Source organism: Acomys russatus, chromosome 32, assembly GCF_903995435.1.
Source record: "Acomys russatus chromosome 32, mAcoRus1.1, whole genome shotgun sequence".
Lineage (NCBI taxonomy): Eukaryota > Metazoa > Chordata > Mammalia > Rodentia > Muridae > Acomys > Acomys russatus.
Window position 1 is genome coordinate 36,605,623 of NC_067168.1, and position 22,743 is coordinate 36,628,365.

Sequence of the window (22,743 nt, forward strand, 5' to 3'; positions counted from 1 at the left end):
CTGAGTTCTTTAGTAATAGCTGCCTCTCCAGTTCTGAGTCAGGCAGAACCAGAGGGCTGGCCAAGGGCAGGGACCAGCATCAAGATTCCAGACAGGGCCATATGGTCCCCATGAAGCTGTGGCACTTAGCTCAGGAGGTCCAGCGACAGTGAAAAGCAATGGGCCACTGGAACTCACATGCTTAGAGGCTGGAACTTGAACCCGAAGGACAGAGAGTTAGAGAAGCCGGGCCTGTGATGTCTCCCTGCTCTGATGTCCCTCAGGACCACCCATGGCTACTGGCACTCTTCCACATCCTGTGTTCTCTCTTTCAGACACCATTCCCAGGGACTTTAGGGTCACCAGGGGGACATGGATTAGGTCACACAGTCACATGACACAGAGGTACAGGAAGGCCAGAATTCAGGCAGAAGGCAAGTCGGGGAATGGGGGCTGGGTGGGGGTGGGGGTGTGGTGTCTTGAAAAAAGCTAGGCGTGTTGCAAAAATTTGACCAGGTTAAAGAGCTCGGGCTGCTTGGTGAAAATTGGACTGTGGGGCTCAAAGCAGTCAGCTACAAGGGGACCAACCAAAAGTTGATGAAGGCCTGGAGAACAGTCAGGGTGTAGAGTAAATGGGTCCAAATAAAGGAATGTATGAAATTGAGGGGGGAGGGGAGGAGCCACAAGGAATTGGCGGTAGCCCCCACGTCCCCCAACAGCCCCATTGCATAATGGGTGCTTGGAAAGCCAGGCTGCTGTGGTGCTGTGCTGTTGGTCCTGAAGAGGCCTTGGATGGTGTTGATAAGGATTTGCAGAGAGGAGGCACACGTATGGCTGCGTGAGGGGACAGAGTCAGCCTCACCTTGGGAGAGCTAGCCCACTCCCCTGAGGGAGCTCACCAGGTCTTGAACTCATGACCTTGCACAGAAGTGGCTCCTGGGGGGTTCCCTCCAAAAGTCCCTTCAAATAGCTCCTGCGCCACCTCGCTCCAGTTTAGGGGTTATTTGTTCCCCACCCTCCCAAAGCCACACAAATTTGGGTTTGCTCAAATGCTGACAGAGCCCGGCTGGAATGTGGAGCGTATGTGCCTACAGGCCAGACCGCCACAGCAGGCCCCTCCACTGTCGGCAGCCAGGGTCTGGGGCCTCATGGACTGAGAAGGGCCTAGAATGTCAGGGCTCCAAGGGCCCCTTCCAGCTCCTTCCTCTCCAGCTGGCTGAGCACACCAGGGATTCTACTGTTCTTTCCATGTTCTGGTCCTTTTTCTGTTGTGTAGGCCCAGGGGCCTTTGGTGTCACTTCTATACACACCTATCATATCCACTGGTGTCTTAGTGTGTCTGAGCTTTCCAGAGAGGTTGTGGGAATGGAAGAGGCCAGAGACAGGGAAGATGATGTAGGGTGGGCGGGGTAGGGTGGGGGAGGGCTCAGTCCTTGGCCAACCTCTTCCTCTCTGTCTGTCTGTCTGTCTGTCTGTCTGTCTCTGTCTGTGTCTGTCTGTCTCTGTCTCACTCCTTTAAGACAAGGTTTCTCTGTAGTCCTGGCTGTTCTGGAACTCATGTTGAAGACTGGGCTGGCGTTGAATTCAGAAATCCGCCTGCCTTTGCCTCCTGAGTGCTGGGATTAAAGGTGTGAGCCATCGTGTCCCACTTCCTTTTTCTTTATTTAGGTCCAGGTATATATGAGTGTCCCCTTTCCCCACTACTCCAGGACCCGAAGTCTGGGAGCCTCTGTTTTCTCTTTGCTTGTCCCTTCTGCCACCTTACCCCATTCCTGGTCTTCTTGCCTCTATCTCATAAAAGGTGGAGAAGCCATGTGGAGCTGCTTTAGATGGCTATGCCCAGCTCCCAAGGCCCTGAGGACAGGTAGTGATCAGCTTGTCCTGAGAAGTGTGCAAGCAGAGAAGACTCACTCTCAGGCAGGAGGTGTTCTTGCCTTGGTGGGCATTGAAATGACTTGGATTCCCTCAAACTTGTGGCCCCTACTTGTCACAATACCCAAGAAAGTTCTCATGTGAAAAAAGTCCTATGTTTTTCATGGGCTTCAATATATGCATTTTTGAGGCTTTTTTCTTTCTTAACATCACGTCCTATTTTTTTCTTTTTCTCCTCCTCCTCTTCTGTCTCTTTCTTCTCTTCCTTTCTTTTTTTAGACAGAGTCTCAGTCCATAGCCCTGGCTGACCTCTAACTGATTATGTAGCTAAGGATGACCTTGAACCCTGATCCTCCTGACTCTACCTCCCAAGCGCAGGGATTATACGCATGCACCACCAAGCCTGGTTCTCTCCTGACCAGCCTTAGCATCTTGAGAATACTCTTTTGTTTACAAAACAATGGAGACACTTGCTGGCCACTGCTGTGTTCTGTGCCTTCACTTAGCAAAATATGACTTCTCAAGTTGGTATTTAAGTTTTTGAGGAAATTTGGGTAGAAACTCTTGAACAGGGTGGATATGTCCAAGGAGCTAGATGCTTTTGAGCCAACTGGTCAACCCACCAGTAGTCAATCTGTCTATTACGGACTTCGCCATGCAGGGCTCGTGATGACTTCACCTGGGATTACCAATAACCAACCCAGCCAGTAGGAAGGAGTGGATGGAGCCTTGACAGGGGAGGCATAAAGGAATCCTGAAAGCTGGAGGTGATATCAGGGCACATGGGTCGCCTCACTTCCCCTCCCTTTTCATGTGGGTCTGGTTCCTGACATTCTGAGTGTCCCTAAACTACTGGATACCCATGTGCATTTTCACCTCTGGAGCCTGCTGCTGAGATGAGGAAGCTGGCGACAGTCATTTCTCACCCCTAGCAGGTCGGTGGCAACTATGGTGGGAAGGTACAGAAAAAGGATGGTGCTGAGGCCTGGAGCAGGTAGCTGGGCTTCCCTCTGCCTGGCCTGAGGGAGACCTGGACAATGATATGGCCACTTGCCACAGCTCCAGGCTAACACATCTCTAATCCTGGGGTGCGGGTGTGTGTGGGAATCCTATTTAAGGGCCCACAGGCAGCTGCTGTGGCTGAGGTCGTCAAGTGAAGGAGAGATAAACCTGTTTTTTAGGATCCCAAGTGCGGGATTGGAACGGTCTTGTGAGAGAACAGGTGAGGTTAATCCACTAGAAGACCAACCACCTCGTGCGGGAGCTTGATTGTTGCCAGCTGAAAAGATCCCGTGAACAGGACATATGTAAATGAGCCCAGAACTGGAGGTGGGGCTTTTTTGGAGACTTGGGATGGTTTTGGCTGTTTATCGCTGCACTTCGAGCTGCTCCTAGAGAGAACCGCTCGAGGGAAGGCTTTGGGGTTCCGGCTGCTGCTGAGGTTTGGGTTCTTGGTTATTCTAGGTTCCAGCAAAAGAAATCCTACTGATTGTGCCAGGAGAATAGTTCCTCGGAACTGATATCCTTACCGGTTTTGTTATTGTGTCCATTAACCCTCATTTCCTATTGTTTTGGTTAGTTGGGTTATAAGTGACGTTTGCTTGGTCACTAAGTTGTTAATAAAATATATTGGTTAAGAAAATTGAGCCTACAGTCAGGTCCTGTGTAGTTCACCCTCAGTGGAGCCCCATTAAAAGGGGGGGCTCTAGACCAGCTCTAGGGAGTAGAAGTGTGGGCAGGTCCCAGGCTTCTCATTTGCTGCAGTCTCTCAGGCCCATGTCACAGAGAGACTCCTACTATTTATTCTGATTACCTCAGGATGTTTTCCTCAAGTCTGTACCTAGGTAGACATGCCTGGCTGCAGGGTCTGTGGGGGCAAGATGGCCTCCATGTGTCATGTTTTGGAGAGTAACCAACAGACTCATCCCTCAGCACTCCAGCTTGAGCCTCAGCCAGGGTCCCTCCCAAGACACTGCCCTCCCCAGCCTCCTCTGCAGCGGCCTCCTCTTCAAGTTCTTTGTAGAGGATCCAGGCAAAACCCACCTCAACTGTCGGCATGTGGATAGTCCATTCCATCGCGTTGCAAGCCTTTGCCATGTGTCAGGCTAGAGAATTAATAAGAAAAAACACGTTGGCCTAAGTTCTTAGGTTGCCTTTGTGTCTTGGCCTGTGCTTCCAGATCTACCCGGTGGCCCCTCCCTCGTGGAGTGAAGAGGAAACCTCCCCTTCTCATCTGCCTCATCAATGCCTGTCAGCCCCCAGACTTTACCCTAAAAGCTGGGCAGGAGGAGGTCTAGGACATCTGAACCAATCTCTCTCCCAAGCTGTCCTTGCTTGAGTGCTCCTAGTAACGGGATCCCATCCATTGTTGAGGCATCTGTGCATAGACGGCTAACTCTTCTGGGGAGGGTAGAAAGCTGTCCAGTGCTCCCCCTACCCACCCCTGGTCTCTGAAACTGAGTCTCTAGAACTATTCAGTGATCCAGAGGTAAACAAGAGAGGAAGGTGATGTGACTGGGATGGTGACTGCGCTCCCCCCACCCCGACCGCCCCCCAGCCCCCTCTCCTTGTCCCCAGCAGTGGATAAGCTCAGGTGCTGGTTTCGGCAGAAGGTCCCTGCCTACTTCCCCCCAGAGCTTTAGTCAGCCTATCACCGGGCCTCAGTTGGACTAGACTAGGGGAGACTGGAAGTGTTGGGAACTTTTTAGAGACCCCTTTTAGACTATGAGCCTGGGGTTGGAGGTGATTAGGAGAGTCGACAGCTGCTTTGAAATGTGCGGAATAATAAAGCAAGGAATGTCTGAGCTCAGGGGAAAAAAATAACCCGCCCCACTGGGCCTCCCACCAGGCTGGGTGTAATGAATTAAGCACAGGGAGGCACGTTTCGTGTGGGGGTGTGAGCTGGGGGAGGCAAGGAGGCGTTTAATGAGAAACAGGGTCTTGGGTGGAAATGCTAAAAGCTAGGGTTCTGGGCCATCTGAGCAGACCCCTTGGGACTGCCTTTTCTTCCTGAGGTTTCCTTTCCATTTCCGCTGGTCGGTACTTACGGAGTTGGGTGTTGTCCCAACCCTATGCTGACATCTGACCCTGAGCTGCGCCTTCATGCTGCTGTAGATCCCAAATGACCAGAGAAGGCCTTCTTCCATTTTCTTTCTTTCTTTTTTCCTTCTTCCATTTTCATCCATCAACCCACACTGATGATGGTGCCTCATCTGGAGCCAGTGCTGACCCCTACTGGACTGAGTGTACAGCTCCACTTGTGGGCCTCTTCCGAGCTGACCCAGAGCTCTCCCGACTCTTCTTCCTCTTCCAGTCTCTACAGAGTCCCTTCCCTCTGGCCAATTCCTCACATAACCCTCCTCCTTAGCCTCAGCCTGTATCTCTCCTGCCTCAGCATCCCTGGGTGTCCACATCAGTGGCTCCCAGACGCATCTCTGCCTTTCATTCTACTGCGCTTGGTCAGAGGTAATCTGACTTTTTTTTTTTTGTGACTTTACAAGGCACTCCTCCTGGCTCTCTAGGAAACTTCACTCAACATGTCGCCACCCTCGGGCTGTGGTCCTTTTCTGCTCCCTTATCTGCTGGACCCCTTCCCAGGACTGCATTTTGGAAGACTAGTCTCATTCCCCGCCCCCTCACCACCTCCACCCCTGGCCCCAGTTGCTGGGTGGCAGGGCTAAACTGTAAGAAGGGCAAATTCGCTCGGCGTGGTGGCGTAAACCTTTAATCCCAGCACTTGGGAGGCAGAGGCAGGAGAACTGCTGTGAGTTCAAGGCCAGCCTGGTCTACAAAGCAAGTCCAGGATAGCCAAGGCTAACACAGAGAGACCCTGTCTTGGAAAAAGAAAAAAAAAGGGGGGGGGCAAATTCTTAGTAAGAAGGCTGGAGAGGACAGAAGTCATCTGGTGCTGTTCTTAGGCTCTCCGAGGATGATTCTCTCTTCTTGGTTTTTCCCTTAGCTTGGGGTAGGGCTCCTACTTTTTATTCTCTCTCTCTCTCTCTCTCTCTCTCTCTCTCTCTCTCTCTCTCTCGTTTTTTGAAACAGAGTTTCAAAACTAGCCTTGGCTGTTCTGGACTCATTTTGTAGACCAGGCTGGCCTCGAACTCACAGAGATCCTCCAGCCTCTACTCCAACCCCCCAGCCCCCATACCTCCCACTCCCCCACCCTGTGCTGGGATTAAAGGCATGTGCCACCACACCCAGCTTATTTATCTCTTATTTTACTTTTATTATTGTTATTTTTTTGAGATAGGGTCTCACTGTATATCTTTGGGTGGCCTGGAACTCACTAAGTAGATCTGACTGGCCTCAAACTCACAGGCCTCTGCCTCCCAAATGCTGGGATCAAAGGTGTGCACCACCACACCTGGCTTATTTATTTCTCTTGAGACAGCATCTCAAGAGAGGCCTGACCTCCAACTTGCTATATAGCCGATGCTGGCTTTAAACTCCTGATTCTCCTGCCTTTGTGTCCTGGGTGCTGAGACCACAAGCTGCCGTGTCCTGCCTCCCACTTTATTTTTAAAAAGTCTAGGCTGGGACTTGGAGCTGCTTGAAATATTCTCTGCATCGTCCCTTCTCCCCTCCATCTACTTTAATTAAAACCATTTTTTTAAACACATGTTAATTAAAAAGCAAACTTGTTTTGCTAAGTAATTTGGAAGCTCTGGTTATGCAAACCATAGCCATTCCAGTTTAAAAAAAAAAAAAATCCTTCCTCCAGCTTGTACCAGTCATAGGCACTGAGGACCCCAATGCCTTCTGTGGCTGCCCACTCCTTTATAGTGTGTGTATCCCATGGTGGGTCAGAGCAGGGTGGCCTCTGCGTCTCACATGTGGGGACCTGAAGGACCAGAGCTGCTAATGAGCACAACCTTGTGCAATTGTGCACACACCAGCCAACCTCTACACTCTTCCCGAGCTCGCCCCTCTGTTAGGACTTCTGGTCGTGAGGCTCCTGGAGCCTGACACCCTTCATATTCTGAGCAGCAACCTCCGGGACCCCCTTAAGGTACAGGGCCCACCGACCTTCAGCTCAGCTGGTTCCTGTACTCGGGCAAGGTTAGGGGTGTCTGAGAGAGAGAGAGAGGGAGGGAGAGAGAGAGGAAGGGAGAGGGCAGAGGGCAGAGGGCAGAGGACAGAGGGGAGAGGGGAGAGGGGAGAGGGAAGAGAGGTCTTTGCTAGCCTAATCATCACCCTGTACTCTGCCTCCATCTAATTCAGACCCTAGAGTGGGAGTGCCTTCCTTGTGTGTGAGAGAACCCCTATGCAGGTATGTCGTTTCCATGATCCTAGTGTCTCATTCTGAAAGTGGAGAGTTCTTGGGGGTTAGAGGAAGGTCAGATAAAGAGTGACTAAGAAGACTATATGTGAGTCTTGAATATAGAGGTAGGTCCTAGTTGGGCACTGCGGACACGGCTGGCCTGGACCGTCTGCACGCGTTCAGGGACACAGGCTCAAGGCTAGTAATCGAATTCAGCTATCTCTTCTGTACTCCTGGCTGCTTTTTCAATGAAACCAGGAGAAAGTGCTTCTGGAGGGAAGGGTGCAACTTATCCCACACGCTCGCTCTTGCTTCCACCGTGAGGCACACATGGTCTCACATGCCAACGACTCACAGTGGACAGCAGCGACACATGCTGGTGGCTGTCTCTCAAGGCTCAGTCTGACGGGGCGAGTGCCAGAGACACACACTGCAGTTTCTCCCGCTCAACACCCACAGCCGGGAGCAGCCGCTGCAGCGCTGAGCTGCCCCAGCTCCTCGGCGCGGCGCTTCTGTGTGGAGTCCGCTTAGCAGAGGCTGGGAAACCGCAGCGGGGCGGGCCGGGATGAGCTAAGACCGCCGCCCGCCAAGCAGCGCAGCCCTAACCAGCTCCAGATGCGGCGAGCGCGGGCCTCTGGCGCCCCCTTCAGGGCCTCGTGCGCCTGGCTGGCTATGGGCGCGCAATCCTGATAGAGGGGCCTGGTGGCTTCTGCGCTTTTCCTCCAGGCTGGTCCGCTGTCTGTGTTCCTTCCGCGCGGGTCACGACCCCTCGCTGTCCGCCTGAGCCTCCGCGTGGGGGTGATCGGCTCCTTGTGTTCTCCGTCCGTCGGATCGGGTCCTGCAGCTCTCCTCGCGCCTGGCGGTCCCGGCCCGGTCCTGCCCTGCCCCTGCCCGTTCTTCCTCCTCTTGGCACAAACACCCAGGTTTCTACTGGGAAAGCAGCGGGGGCCTGACCACCGCCTGTTTTTAATAAGCAGCTGGTATTTCCCCGAAATCGCCGGCCCTGGCTGACCTCATGGGGATGACGGCTGGCGGCATGCCAGGTGGGGGCGGGAGCCGGCTCCCGGGTGAGCCCCTGACGCCTGGCTTTGCAGAGACCTTGGCCGGGAGGCGGAGCTCTGGCTACTCATCTGGGCCCTGCTGCCCGTTCATCCAAAAATCAGCCTGTTTGTGCATCTACTTTGTGAATACCGGGCCAGGAGCCACTGCTCCTCAGTCTAGGCTCCGCATTCAAATCCAGCTTTACGTGTGATCCTGGCAAATTGCTTTTATCCTCTCGCCAGTCATCCCGTCTGCTGCAGGATGGCACACGTGGGGATTAGAGGGACCAACGTGGAGAGAGGAGCTGGACCTCCGGAATATTCCAGCGGGCAGCAAGAGGGGCCCAGACACAGGCCCGGGAGCAGGGGCAATATGGGGGAGAGAGGGGGGGTCTTGGGTCTGGATTATTATCTGCCTAGCGAGTAATGGCAGCAAGGTGCCCCAGCTGACCAAGTGCATAAGCAGCGAAGGATCCGCACAGGAGACTGTGGGACCCCAAAGGCTAGGGAGAGGTGAGGGCAGGCTTTCTGGAGGAGGGGCAGTTAGGCAAGTTTTGGGGGGGCGTGCAGAATCGTTAGTTTAGGAGGTGGGGGACCCCCATCAGGACCAACGTGTACTAGATATACAGGGGGACGTTGAAACACTGTGGGGAATAAAGGACCTTAGGAAATGGCCCAGAAGCCTTATCTGTGATGGTGGGAGAGCAGGAGGGAGACTCGCGGTCCAGTGAGGTGAGGGATGAAGCGCTGGGGCCAGAGAAAGAGCGTAGAGATAGGGTGTAGAAGGCAGCAGGTGTTGGAACTCTAGCAATGAGCGAAGCGAAGAGACAAAACCGCTTACTGCATAAAGTTTACGGGTGAAGGGGGACTATGGGCCAGAAGCATAGTTAATATACACAGAACTTTAAGAATTTAGGTTTTGAAGAGGTGATTGCTGGGCTTCTTAAGGACCTGAGTTTGGTTCACAGCACCCAAGTTAGGCAGCTCACAGCCTCCTGTAACACCAACTCCAGATTTGAGCCCTCTTGTGGCCTCAGAGGGCACCACACGTGAGTGAACATAAATATACACAAATACGTTCTATATATGTCAGATTGTGTGAAGGACTACAGGGAAAATTACAGGGGATAGGGCAATTGTGAAGGGAAGGGGGCGTGGTATAGTTTTTTCATTTTTTTTTTTTTTTCATGATGGGACCCGAACTCACCATAATCCTTCTGCCTTAGGCTCCTGAGCGGTGAGATGTTAGGTCCATGTCATCAAGCCTATTTATTTAAAGACAGGGTGTCCTTCTGTAAGGCACACGGGCCTTAAGATCCACCTGCCCCAGCCTCCCTAGTGCTGGGATGAGCCACTGAGCCACTCAGGGGAACAGTTTTTGAGGGTGCCCAAGTAAGGACTCACTGAAGAGGCAACTTCAGCCCTGGCCCCACTGCTACTTAGCTGAACTAATTTTTATGGAACATTTGTAATTACTTCAATGGCAGAGAACACTTTGATGGTATCTCCTTTAAAACATTCCATTCTTTTCCTTAGCAGACCTGTAGGCCAAACAAAACAAAAGAACCCAAAAGCTCAGATCTTATATTTTGAATTTAATCTGTAAGATGCTCTGGAGAAATTGGTTTTTCCTTTCTTTCTTTCTTGTATGTAACAACCTAACATTTTAGTCTTAATTTTGTTCCTTTGCCTAAAATACAATCTGGCTATCTACAGAAAAAGTTTGCAGTTTATGGCTCAGACCCAGAAGAGAAGAAAAGGAATTACATGGAATATCTGGGGTCATGGGGTCAAAAGGTCAGTGCATAGGCCCAGAGTCAAGAGCCAGTGCAGCTAGCAGCCAAAGAGGGAGGAGAGGGGGAAGGCAGTCAGAGGACCCAGTAATCTTGGCTCTTAAGAGTGTGTGGCTTTATTAATTGAATATCTTTTCTAATTTGTTATTGATACTGTTTGTGTTTCGTCTGTATGCTGATTTATTCCTCTTAGTGATTTAATTTTTTTAGAGGTTCATTAATTTTTTTTGGTTGGCTCACTTGCATTTGTATTAGAAGATCGTATCTTCCTCCAATTGGTATATTTTGTGCCCCCCTTGCCTATATATAACTTAAAAATGATTTATTTGTTTTTAATTATGTATGCTTGTGTGTTGGTTTATGCATGTGAGTACAGGTGCCCACAGAGGCCGGAAGAGGCTGTGGAATCTCCTGGTGCTGGAGTCCCAGGTGGAGCATGAGCTGCCTGGTGTGGGTGGTGGGAGCTGAACTCTGGTCCTCTGTAAGAGCACTATTCAACTGCTGAACCATCTGGCCTCCATCAGCTGCCCGAGTCATGAGGTAACAGGTATGTGTTACCAACACCTTCTTCAATCATCTATTTGGATTATCCAAATAAGAAAAGAAACGGAAGAACCAAATTCCCTCTGATGTTGGAAAAAGCAATAGAGTAAAACATATTGTTGTTGATATTTAAACTGCATTTTTCAACAATATTGACGAAAACAGCAACCCCACAATCCTCCTACAGCAGTCTCCTGAGGGCTGGGATTACAGGCATGCACCACATGGCCGCCTTCAGTCTTTCATTTGGGACAACCAAAAGAAGAAAAAAAAAACCAACAAGCTCCCTCTGAGGTTGGAAAAAATGAGAGATTATAAAAAGAATACTATGCTATTGATATTTTGACTGCGTTTTCAACTCAAGGCAATGTTGACTAAAGCTCTGATGTTAAAAAAAATGTTCGTATTACTCCTGCTAATAGACTTTTGCTCACTTTAATTTCATATACTTTCAAAATTTATGAATTTTTTTTTTTGAGACTGTAGTCCAGGCTGGCCTAGAACTTTCTATGTACCTAAGGATGACCTCGAATACTAGACCCTTCTACCTCCACCTCCCCCAAAGAGCTTATGAAATTTAAATTATTTCTTTTAGATAATCATAAAAGACTGACTAATCCTTTTCTTTTTCCCAGTAGAATCCTGGGTACCACGAGAGTAAGGTGGAGGGCCTAGGGAATGCTCAAAAAAGATGGGACAGGGGCCCAAGAAAGCCAGCCGCGCATTCACGGTGTCCCGGGATGCTGGCACGCTGTCTGGACTGCAGACTCCTGCTGATAATGTCTTCCAATGGATGTCTGGCCTCCATTGCCCTCCAGCCACCAAGACCACCTCTGAGAGCCCCGCCTGGCTCATCACTAAAACAGTTCCTGTTGGTCCCCAGCCCTGGACCTGCGGCACTCCGGACTCGTTCAGTTTCCAGTTGCAGCCAAGTGTAACGTGTGAACAATGAATCATGTCCTCTGCCATCCCGGGCGAGGAAGCAGAGACAGGGATTTTTTTTTTTTTTTAAACCATAGTGTGTATAAATGTTTCAAACAATGAATGCATGATTAGAACAAAACAAAGTGAACAAACAAAAAGAGAACCTTCAGTGATGTGGAAGAAAACAGCCCAGGGAGGCATTTGGACCGCCCAGTTTAGAAACAACTCTCTGAGCGGACAATGCCTGAACCAAGGGCAGAAGGCTCCCACGATGCCGGTTCTGAACAGATCTGAGTGTACTGTGCCTCCGCGTGGGGCGCTTTGGTAGCAATTTCCAGGGAACATGCTGTAGTCTTCCCATCGGCAATTACTTTTTTCTTTTCCTCCCTCCTTCCCTCCTCCCACCCTCCCTCCCTTCATCCCTCCCTGTCTCTGTCTCTTTCTCTCTCCTGTCCTGTGTGTCTCTGTCTCTGTCTCTCTCTCTCCTACTCCTTCCTTCCTTCTTTTTTTTCCCCAAGACAGTTTCTCTGTGTAGCCCTGCCTGTCCTGGAACTCACTCTGTACACCAGGCTGGCCCTGAACTCACAGAGATCCACTTGTCTCTGCTTCCTGAGTGCTGGAATTAAAGGTGTGACTTTTTTTCTCCTCTTTACACTTCTTTGTTTTGTGTGTAGGTGGTGTGGTAGGAGGTGGTGTGAGTGTGCCATGGTGTGTGGATGAAAGTCAGAGGACAACTTGTAAGAATCTCTCCTGTGCTTTCTACCATGTGTGTCCCATGAATTCGGGTCATCAGCTTTGGCAGCAAGTGCTTTTACCCCTGAGCTATCGCTTCAGTTCTCATATGCAAATAAAAAATCATACCCGGGTAGTGGTGGTGCACACCTTTAATCCCAGAACTAGGGAGGCAGAGGCAAGTGGATCTCTGTGAGTTTGAGGCAAGCCTGGTGTACAAAGAGATTTCCAGGATAGCCAGGGCTGTTACACAGAGAAACCTTGTCTCAAACAAAACAAAACAAAACAAAACAAAACAAATCAAACAACCTCCAATTTTCTACATTGTGCAGAATTCTTTTTTTAAAATGAATTTTGTTAGATTTATTAATTTATTTAATGTTATGTGTCTGAGTGCATGTGTATATGTACCACAGGCATGCAGTTCCCTCAGAGGCCAGAAGAGGGGGTCTGATCCTCTGGAGCTGGGGTTAGTGACAGCTGTGAGCCACCAGTGAGTGCTGGTACCTGAACACCAGTCCTCTGCCACAGCAGTAAAGTTCCTCATCGCTGTTTAAAGTGCTGAGTCATCTCTCCAGCCACCCTGAGGCATTCTTGCTTTTTTTTTTTTTTTTTTTGGTTTTTCGAGACAGCCTTGGCTGTCCTGGACTCGCTTTGTAGACCAGGCTGGGCCTTGAACTCACAGCGATCCACCTACCTCTGCCTCCCGAGTGCTAGAATTATAGGTGTGCGCCACCATGCCCGGCTCATTCTTGCATTTTAAAAGCACATTTCCTCCTATATTTATTGAAGTCTGTGTTTTAGAGACCCCATCTTTCCTTGGCTGAGTTACTCTTGATTGTTAATGATATCCCAATTCATTTAATCCTCATTTTCCTTACAATGAATTATTCTGTGATGACAATCTTTTTAAGTTAGAAACTTTATGTTAAGAACACACTCCAGGGGCTGGAGAGATGGCTCAGCATTTAAGAGCTCTTTCAGAGGACCCGTGCTCAGTTCCAAGCACCCACATGGTGGCTCACAACTACTCATTGCTCCAGTCCCGCAGGATCTGATGCCCTCTTCTGGCCTCCACTGGCAACACACACACACACACACACACACACACACACACACACACACACACACAGTGCATGGACATATGTGTAGGCAAAACACATGTACACATAAAATAAAACTTTTAAAATTAAAAAAGAAAGAAAGAAAAAGGAAAAAAAGAAAAAATATAGTTCATTCTTTTCAGTTTTTTTGTTTGTTTTGTTGTTGGCTTCAGTAAGGCTGTTTGGGGCTGGGGAACATTAATAAAGTGCAGGCCTTTCTAGTGTGAGGCCATAAGTTCAACTACTGGCGCTACTCTTGGTGACACATGCTGGTAATCCCAGCACTGGGAAGGCAGAGAGAACACTTGGTAGCCAAGCATAGTAGCCTACTTGGTCAGCTCCAGGAAGGAATGACACCCAAGCTTGTCCTCTGCTCCCCATATATACATATGTATGCACGGGTGTGTGCATACCCATATCTGAACATGGTCACATGCAAGGTGCTTAGATCTTTTTTTTTTTTTCCAGAGCTAAATCCCCAAACCTGGATCTTTTATTCCTTTAGTACTGAAACTTTCTTTTCCCATCTATTTTATGTTTTTACTATCTCATTTTGAAACTTCTAGTTGTTGTTATTGCTTTATTATTATTATTTTGTTTTTTGGAGACAGGGTTTCTTTGTATAGCCCTGGCTTTCCTGAAATGTGCTACGTAGACCAGGCTGGCCTCTAATTCATAGAGATTTGCCTGCCTTTGCATCCTGAGTGCTGGGACTAAAGGTGTGTACCACTGTGCTCTTTGAAGCCCCTTGTAGTTCATGAATGAGCTCCTAGCAGGGCTTATGAGATGTCCCCTTCTGTGGCCTTGAACTCCTAACGTTCTTCTCTCATCATCCCAAGTGCTGGGAATATAGCCGTGAGCCACCACTCCTGGCTCAGGATTTTGGTTTCTTCTAAGCTGCCTTTCTGTGCTGTTTTCCTAACTGTTTCTGTGGGTTTGATGTGTTAACTCTCTTCTCCCTGTCCTTGCATCTGCCTATGTTTTTGGCTCCGTTTTCTAACTGGCTTCTCTCTGCTCGCCCGAGAGCTGTTTGTTCCACCCTTCACAGTTGTGGTTTCAATGCTGGGCACTTTCTGTTTTCTTAAATATCTTTATTGGGGTATAATTCACATATCATACAACTCACCCATTTCAAGTGTGCATTCCAATGGCTTTCATATGTTCCCAGAGCTAAGCAACTATCACCACAGCGCATTTTAGAACATTCTCAGCACCCAGGGAAGAAACTCTAGAACCGTTAGCAATCTGTCCCGATTTCCCACTGTCCCCAGCCACCTACCCTTTCCCTGTCGTCCTCCTGGCAAGCCTTGCCTATTTATGTCTCTTTGTGTTGGCCTGTTTTGGAATTTCTTTCTCCATACTTTTCGCCTGTGATTACATATCTTTTGGCCAACTTCTTCCCTCTCTGCCTCCTCACTAGCCACCTAAACCTCTGGTATCCAGGATTATGTCCTTCTATGAGATATCCTGTTTAATCACCTGACTGGTTGTTTTTGTTGTTGTTGTTGTTTTGTTTTGTTTTGTTTGTTTGTTTGTTTTTTGAGAAACAGGGTCTTGCCTTGAACTCAAGATCCTCCTGCCCCTACCTCCTGTGTGCTGTATTCTAAGTGTAACAGTCTGTTTTGTTTGTTTGTTTTCAGTTAGGTTCTATTGTAGCCCAGGCTGGCCTTGAACCCAACTTAGAGCAAAGAATGATCTTAAACATCTACCTCCTGAGTGTTGGGATTACAGGAATGTCTGCTATGGGCTCCATGCCATGCTAGGGCTTCCTGAGTGCTAGGCAAGCACTCTACCAACTGAGCGGCAATTCCTGGCACCCCTCTCTTGTTTTTGATAGAGGGTTTGACCCTGTAGCAGAGGCTGCTTTGAATCGCTCTCTCTAGCCCAACTTAGCCTCCAATTCCCAGAGCCCCTCCCATCTCAGCCCCCCAAATGCTGGAGTTAGTTGTGAGTCACCGTGCCTGACTTGTTTTGTTACTGCATTTATTTACTTACTCATGGAGGAGTTTTGAGACAGGGTCTCATGTAGCACAAAGTGGCCTTGAACTCCTGATTGTTCTCCCTTCACCCCAGAGAGTGCTGGGATTACACGTGCCTGGGTCATGCTGTCGCTTTTAGAACTGTCTGCCCGCTTGTACAGTTTGAATACAATGTGCTCCGTGGAGGACTTTTTTGGATTGAATAGATTGGAGACCTGTAAACATCTTGGATCTGGGTGCTGTCTGGATCCCTGCCAGGATCTGGGGAGTTTTCAGCTATTATATTATTAAATAACTGCTGTTTCTTTCCTCATCCTCTCAATCCCCATAATGTGCATACTTTGCCCAATTGGTTTTTTTGAAAGATTAAAAAAATAATTTATTCAGATTATATCCTGATTGTTATCCCTTCACTTGTATCTTCCTGTTTCCCCACTACCACCACCACCCTCTTTTGCCCTATTCCCCTCCCCTAGACCTCTGACAGAAAGGGACCTCCTCCCCCATCATCGTAAGACCACAGCCTATCAGGTCTCATCCTGATAGCCTGCTTCCCCTTCCTCTGAGTGGTGCTGGGCCTCTTCACCAAGGGGAAGTGATCAAATTGGGGGCACCAGAGTTCATGTCAGAGACAGTTCCCACTCTCCCCGCAGCTGTGGAGAATTAGCTTTCCATTGGCTAGATCTGAACAGGGGGTCTAGGCTTACTGTACACATTGTCTTTGGTTGGTACAGCAGTCTCTGCAGCCCCCCTGGGTCCAGATCCACCAGCCTTGATGGTCTCCTTGTGGGGCTCCTGGACCCTCTGGGTCCTTCTATCCCGCATTCTTCCATACTACTCTCACCTGGAGTCCAGCTGTGAGTCCCAGCATCTGTCCTGATCCTCCCCAGAGTTAAGACTCATTTATGTTGGGTTAATATTCAGTTATAAGTGAGTATATACCATGTGTGTCTTTCTGGGTCTCGGTTATCTCACTCAGGATGATCATTTCTCGTTCCATCTGTTTGCCTGTGCTCTACACAGTGTGGACTCCTCTCACCCAGGGCACGCCAGCTCGTGTGGTCTGCAGCTCCCAGATCAGTCCCTAGGCTCAGTCCTGCCAATCAGACACAGTGCATGGTTGGTGTCACCATCTTGTGTAATAGCCCTGGCTGTCCTAGACTCACTCTGTAGACCAGGCTGGCCTCAAACTAACAGAAATCTGCCTGCCTCTGCCTCCCTGAGTGCTGGGATTAAAGGCGTGTGCTACCATACCCAGAGTCCCTATGGGTTATGTCAAAGGACCTTTCTTCATGTTCAGACATTGTTTTCTTCTGCTTGACCCCATCTATGGCAAAAAATCTTGGATCTCTCTGTGTGTTTGTGGTTATTTAATTTGTTGAATTCCTCAGTTTCAGTATTTCTACTTGGTTTATTTTCATGATATCTGTCACTTAGCTCACTCCAATTAAATACATTGTTTGCCTGATGGCATTGAATTATCCATATGCATTTTGTACACTTTGCTGAATTTCTTGAAGATAATTATTTTGAACTCCTACTGAGGTTAATTCATAAATTTCTTTTTTGCTGGAATTAGTTACTGGGGACTTGGTGTTCCCTTGGTGGCGTGCTAACTTGATGTCTCATTCTGTGTCCCTACACTGATGTTGCACGTCCAGTGGGACAGCCCGCTCTTCAGCTTTCTGTATCAAGTTTCGCAGGGAAAAGCCTTTCACTGTGGATGGATCCTGGATACCAGTCCTCTGGGCAGCATGCATCAGCTTTGAGTCTAGACAGTGTGGAAGTATAGGCTCTGCATCTTCAGCTATAATTCACATCAGTAATGCTCGCAGAGTTTAGACTGTAGGAGTTTGTGATGGCGCAGTACAGCTTTCAGAGGAGCAAAGGTGTGGGGCTTATTTATATGTTCAGTGGGTGCATGGGGAGTCCACTACTTTGGGGTACAGACTCACCGTCAGGCAAGATTCTAGTCTAGCCTGTCCACCAAAGGAGCACACAGTGTCCCTGAGTGCCTGTATTTCACTGGGAATAGGGTGCCCCGTGTGCTCGTGTGCCAGGGTGATTCTTCTGAGTCTAGGCTCTGAGTGTCCAGGGTTAGGCCACTGCAGCTCACTTAGGTGAGTACTGGGCAATGATGGGCACATCTCACAGATGGAGAGGTGTCCTGCTGGTGTGCCAGGAGCAGAACTCACTCTACCAGCGACTCTAATTTCGAGACGACATTGTGCTAGCCATGGAGGTCTCATCTTTAGTCCCAGTACTTGGGAGGCAGAGGTAGGTGGGTCTCCGTGAGTTCAAGGCCAGCCTGGTGTACTCAAGAGAGTTCCAGGACAGCCAGAGCTACATACTGAGACTGTCTTTAAAACTAAACTAAAAAGAAAAGTTTTTTTTCTTTTCTTTCTTTCTTTTCTTTTTTTTCCCCCGTGCGTGTGTGTGTGTGTGTGTGTGTGTGTGTGTGTGTGTGTGTGTGTTTTGAGACAGGTTTTTCTGTATAGCCTTAGCTATCCTGGACTTGCATTGTAGGCCAGGTTGGATCTTGAACTCACAACGATCCACCTGCTTCTGCCTCCCCAAGTGCTGGGATTAAAGGAGTGTGCCACCACACTTGACTAAGCATTGTATTTCTTTTAAAAATAGTTTCAGTTAGCATGAAGAGGAATTGATTGCATTGACTATGTTTTCATGCACCTGTATCACTGTGCTTTGTTCTCATCCCCACACTGCCGTCCTCCATCCCTTCTTCCTACCTTGCGCTCATGTCACTCCTCCACTTTCATGCCGCTGTGTATAGCTGTTTAAATCAAGATTCAGCCTAAAAGAGAAAACATGATATTTTGCCTTTCTTCCCTCCATTATGCCCCATTTTTTTTTTAAAAAGGTTTTTGTTGTTGTTGTTTTTGTTTCTGTGGCCTCAAAGTCACAGAGATCTGCCAGTCTCTTGCCTCCCAAGTGCTGGGATCAAAGGCATATGCCACTATGCTTGAGATATGGTTCTTCATTCCTCCTCCTTGTCCTCCTCCTCCTCCTCCTCCTCTTCCTTGTTTTGTATGTGTGAGATGAACACTAAGCACCTCCAGTCAATTAGCTTTTTCTTTCTCCCCTTTCTTCCTCCTTCCCTCCCTCCTCTATGCACCCAGGGTAGGCAAGTGCTTCACCACTGAGCTGCGTTCTTAGCTTTGAGAATGCCTTTTTTGTGGCGGGAAGCACTGGGATAATCAAATGAGAGTTTGTGGTTGCCATGGTTACTCTCATAAGTACAGGTTTCAAATTCTTATAGTGTTATTATTGCTTGCCTATATTGGTGGGTGGAGAGCTGTTGAGTTTTTCTTGGTGTCTGTTCCATTGTAAGTTACTGGCTTTCTCTCTGTGCCTCAGGGAGGTGGCTAACCCACACTTTTGTAAACCCCTCGTTGTTCTTGGGTACTTGTGTGTGTGTGTCTGTGTGTGAGCATGAGTGTGTGTGTGCATAAATGTGTGTGTCTGTGTGTGCATGCATGTGTCTGTGAGAGTGTGTCTGTGTGTGTGCATGCATGTGTCTGTGAGTGTATGTATGTGTGTGCATGCATGTGTCTGTGAGTGTGTGTATGTGTGTGCATGCATGTGTCTGTGAGTGTGTGTCTGTGTGTGTGCACGCATGTGTCTGTGAGTGTGTGTATGTGTGTGCATGCATGTGTCTGTGAGTGTGTGTGTCTGTGTGTGTATGCATGTGTCTGTGAGTGTGTGTGTCTGTGTGTGTATGCATGTGTCTGTGAGTGTGTGTGTGTGCATGTGTGTCTGTATGTACAGGAGTATGTGTGAAGCTCAGAAGGAAACTCTTTGGAGTGAGTGTCTCTTTCGAGAGTGGGTTCTGGGGGTTCACTTCAGGTGGTGGGGCTTGCATAGCCAGTACCCTCATCCTCTCAGCCATTTGACTGCTGGGCACTCTCTAATCTTAATCTCTTGGATTAAGAGGCTCTGTGAGGTTTAACCTTATGATTAAAAGGTTATGAAGGAGCCTTGGTGAGGTGGTCCAGGCCTTTAACCCCAGTACTTGGGGAGGCAGAGGCAGGAGGAGCACTGTGAGTTTGAGGCCAGCCTGCTTCAGTTTCATCACAAACTAGAGCTTGATGAGTTTCTTACATGAAATTTAAGGCACTAATTGAGGGGAAAGTGAAGATGATTTAAATGAGGCACGTTTGGACAGATGTGTGATATCCCAACCTGTTAGCCACATCGAAATTCTCTTGCCAATCAAAGCAGTTGGCCTCACTGATTCCTGTGACAGGTCTTGCCTTTTTTTTTTTTTTTTTTGTTTGTTTGTTTGTTTGTTTTTAGCTTGGAGATGTCAGAGCTTTAGTTGAAGAAGACTTGACAATTCTGTACCCTGTACCATTTCAATCCGCCTTCACGGTCTCGGGTCTAACGGCCGCAGTCACATCCCAGCACGTTCTAGGACAGGTGCACAGTGTGAGGCAGGAGGAAAAAGCTTCCTTAGAAAGGGAATTCCCATGGGCTTTCAGTACTATTGGGGAGCTATGCTTGAGCCCAGGTTGGGAGCATGCCTACCAGAAGCTCAGCTTGTTGGTTCAAACAGCTGGGGGTAACACATGATGCTTCCCACAAAATGTCAGAAGTTCTTTGCTGGGATGGGGTTTAGCTCAGTTGGTAAGAGTACTTGCCCAGCATGTTGGGAACCTTGTTTTTTTCTGTTGTTGTTTGTTTGTTTGTTTTTGGGTTTTCAAGACAGGGGTTCTCTGTGTAGTCCTGGCTGTCCTGGACTCACTCTGTAGACCAGGCTGTCATCGGACTCACAGATCCACGGACTCTGTCTCCTGTGTGCTGGGATTAAATGTGTATGCCATCTCCATCTTGTGTTAAAAAAAACAAAAAAACAGAAAACAAAAATTCCCTGCATAAGCTTGGTGTTGTGGTACCTTTGCCCCACAGTCCCAGAACTTGGGAGGTGGAGATGGAGGATTTGAAGTGCTAGGTTGTTTTTTAGCTATAAAGAGAGGCTTCTCTGGATATGAGACACTGTTTTTTTTGTTTGTTTGTTTTTTTGTTTTTTTTTTTGTTTTGTTTTGTTTTTTTGTTTTTTTGTTTTTCGAGACAGGATTTCTCTGTGTAGCCTTGGCCATCCTGGACTCACTTTGTAGATCAGGCTGGCCTTGAACTCACAGCGATCCACCTGCCTCTGCCTCCCGAGTGCTGGGATTAAAGGCGTGCGCCACCACACCCGGCTCGACACTGGGGTTTTTTGTTGTTTGTCCATTTTGGTTTTTTGTTCTTTGTTGTTGTTGTTTGTTTGTTTTTTCTGAGACAAGATTTCTCTGTGTAACAGCTCTGGTTGTCTTGGACTCTCTTCGTAGACCAGGCTGGTCTTGAACTCACAGCGATCTGCCTGCCTCTGCCTCCTAAGTGCTGGGATTAAAGGTATGTGCCACCAGGCCCAGCTGAGATGCTGTTTTAAAAGGATTAAAATTTGAATGCATAGGATTTTTGGTAGGTAGGGGTGCAATTATTGGAATGTATGACATGCTTGCCCACTCCTCTTATGACCAAAGAATATATTAAGGAATGTGCCTCTTTCCCAAGTATCTTAGTCAGGGTTTCTATTGCTGTGAAGAGATGCCATGACCATGGCAACTCTTTTTGTTTGTTTGTTGTTGGTTTTTTTTTTTTTTTTTTTTTTTTTTTTTTTTTTTTTTTTTGGAGACAGGGTTTCTCTGTGTAGCCTTGGCTGTCCTGGACTGGCTTTGTAGACCAGGCTGGCCTCAAGCTCACAATCAATCTGCCTGCTTCTGCCTCCCAAGTGCTGGGATTAAAGGCATGCTTACAGTTTCAGAGGTTTAGTTCATTATCATCATGGCAGGAAACATGGTGGTGTTGAGGCCTGTTCCTTGACATAGCTGCAGCCATTTCTGTATTCACCTTCTATTTTGTTTATAAAGTGAAATTACGTTCTTTTTTTTTTTTTTTTTTAACTTTATATCTCTGTTTCCTAGAAGCAGTTATTCATAGCTGACACTGAAATTCCCCACTGGAGGGTCAAGTTAGCCTACACTAGATGGTTCAATGTCACACATAATTCATCTTTGCTATCTACACACTTGGCCACCCTCTGGCTGCACTCTTGTTATCTGCACCCTTGGTTACACTGTGGATGTCCTCTGAAAGACCCTAACCACCACCTCGCTACCTCACTTGGGACAATCAGCTTAAAGGTTAGCTGCTACTACTTACGTCTAGCTAGCCAAAAATGTAATATTGCTTTGTACAGTTAGCCAGAATGTCTTGCTGCCCTCCCCGTGTCTTCTGCATTTGGTTTCTGTCTGAGAGGACTGCCCTGAAAGCAGGCTGATGTCACAGTTAGACTCCCGAGTCCTTTCTGTCGCCCTGACCGTGATCGGTTTGGAAAAGGTGTTCAGCAAACCATCAATATCTCACTGAGATCGGTTCTCATGTGGCTTGTGTGGCAATTCCTGTACTGTAACTGGCGTGCAGGCAGATGTGGTGCTGGAGAAGATGCTGAGAATTCTATACCTTCATGGGTAGGCAGCAAAAGCGACTGTAATCCACACTGGGCATAGCTTGAGCATATGAGATCTCAAAGGCCACCCCCAAAATGACACACTACCTCCTAATTGTGCCACCCCCTGTGGGCCAAGCATTCACACACATGAGGCTATAGGGGTCATTCCTATTCAAACCACCAGAGCGATACGTTGAAAGATAAATTGATGAGGAGAGTGGAGGGCCATCATCCTTGAAAAAATGCAATGGCTCTCTTCCTTCCGTCAGGAACTGTGAGAAGCACAGGCTGCTGTTATGGTCCCTCCATTCTCCCACGTCAACAGCAATGCTGCTGCTCAGAGGCAGAGGCTCAGTGAGCATCCGGGCAACAAAGAGAAAATTATGAGTCACCACAGAGACCTCAGGGATATAGAGTAGTAAGGACAGATGAACTTGCAGGTAGCTTTGGTGGCTAACTTAAGAACATATATTTATTCCTTTTTTTTTTTTTTTTCTTTTCAAGACAGAGTTTCTCTGTGTAGCCTTGGTTGTCCTAGAATCACTTTGTAGGCCAGGCTGGCCTCAAACTCACAATGATCCACTTGCCTCTGCCTCCTGAGTGCTGGGATTAAAGGAGTGCCACCACGCCCGGCCATATATTTATTTTTATTTCATGTGTCTGAGTGTTTTGCCTGTATGTATGTGTGTATTTGCCTGCCTGGTACCCACAGAGGCCAGAGGAGGGTATTGGATCGCCTGGAACTGGAGGTAAGAATGGTGCGAGCCTTCACGTTAGTGGTGGAAATTGAACCCCAGTCCTCTGCCAGAGTGTCGAGTGCTTTTAAATATTGAGCCATCTCTCCAGGCCTGGACATTGCTAATTTTGTTTCAACCTGTCTCATAACTGAGATAGAAGAATAGCTTACAAGTCTAGGTGTAGTGAATGAATCTCGTTTTGAAGTAGCTTTTTGGAGAGCCAAGGGATCCCCTTTTCATTTTCAGAGTCCAGTCCTTACCAGT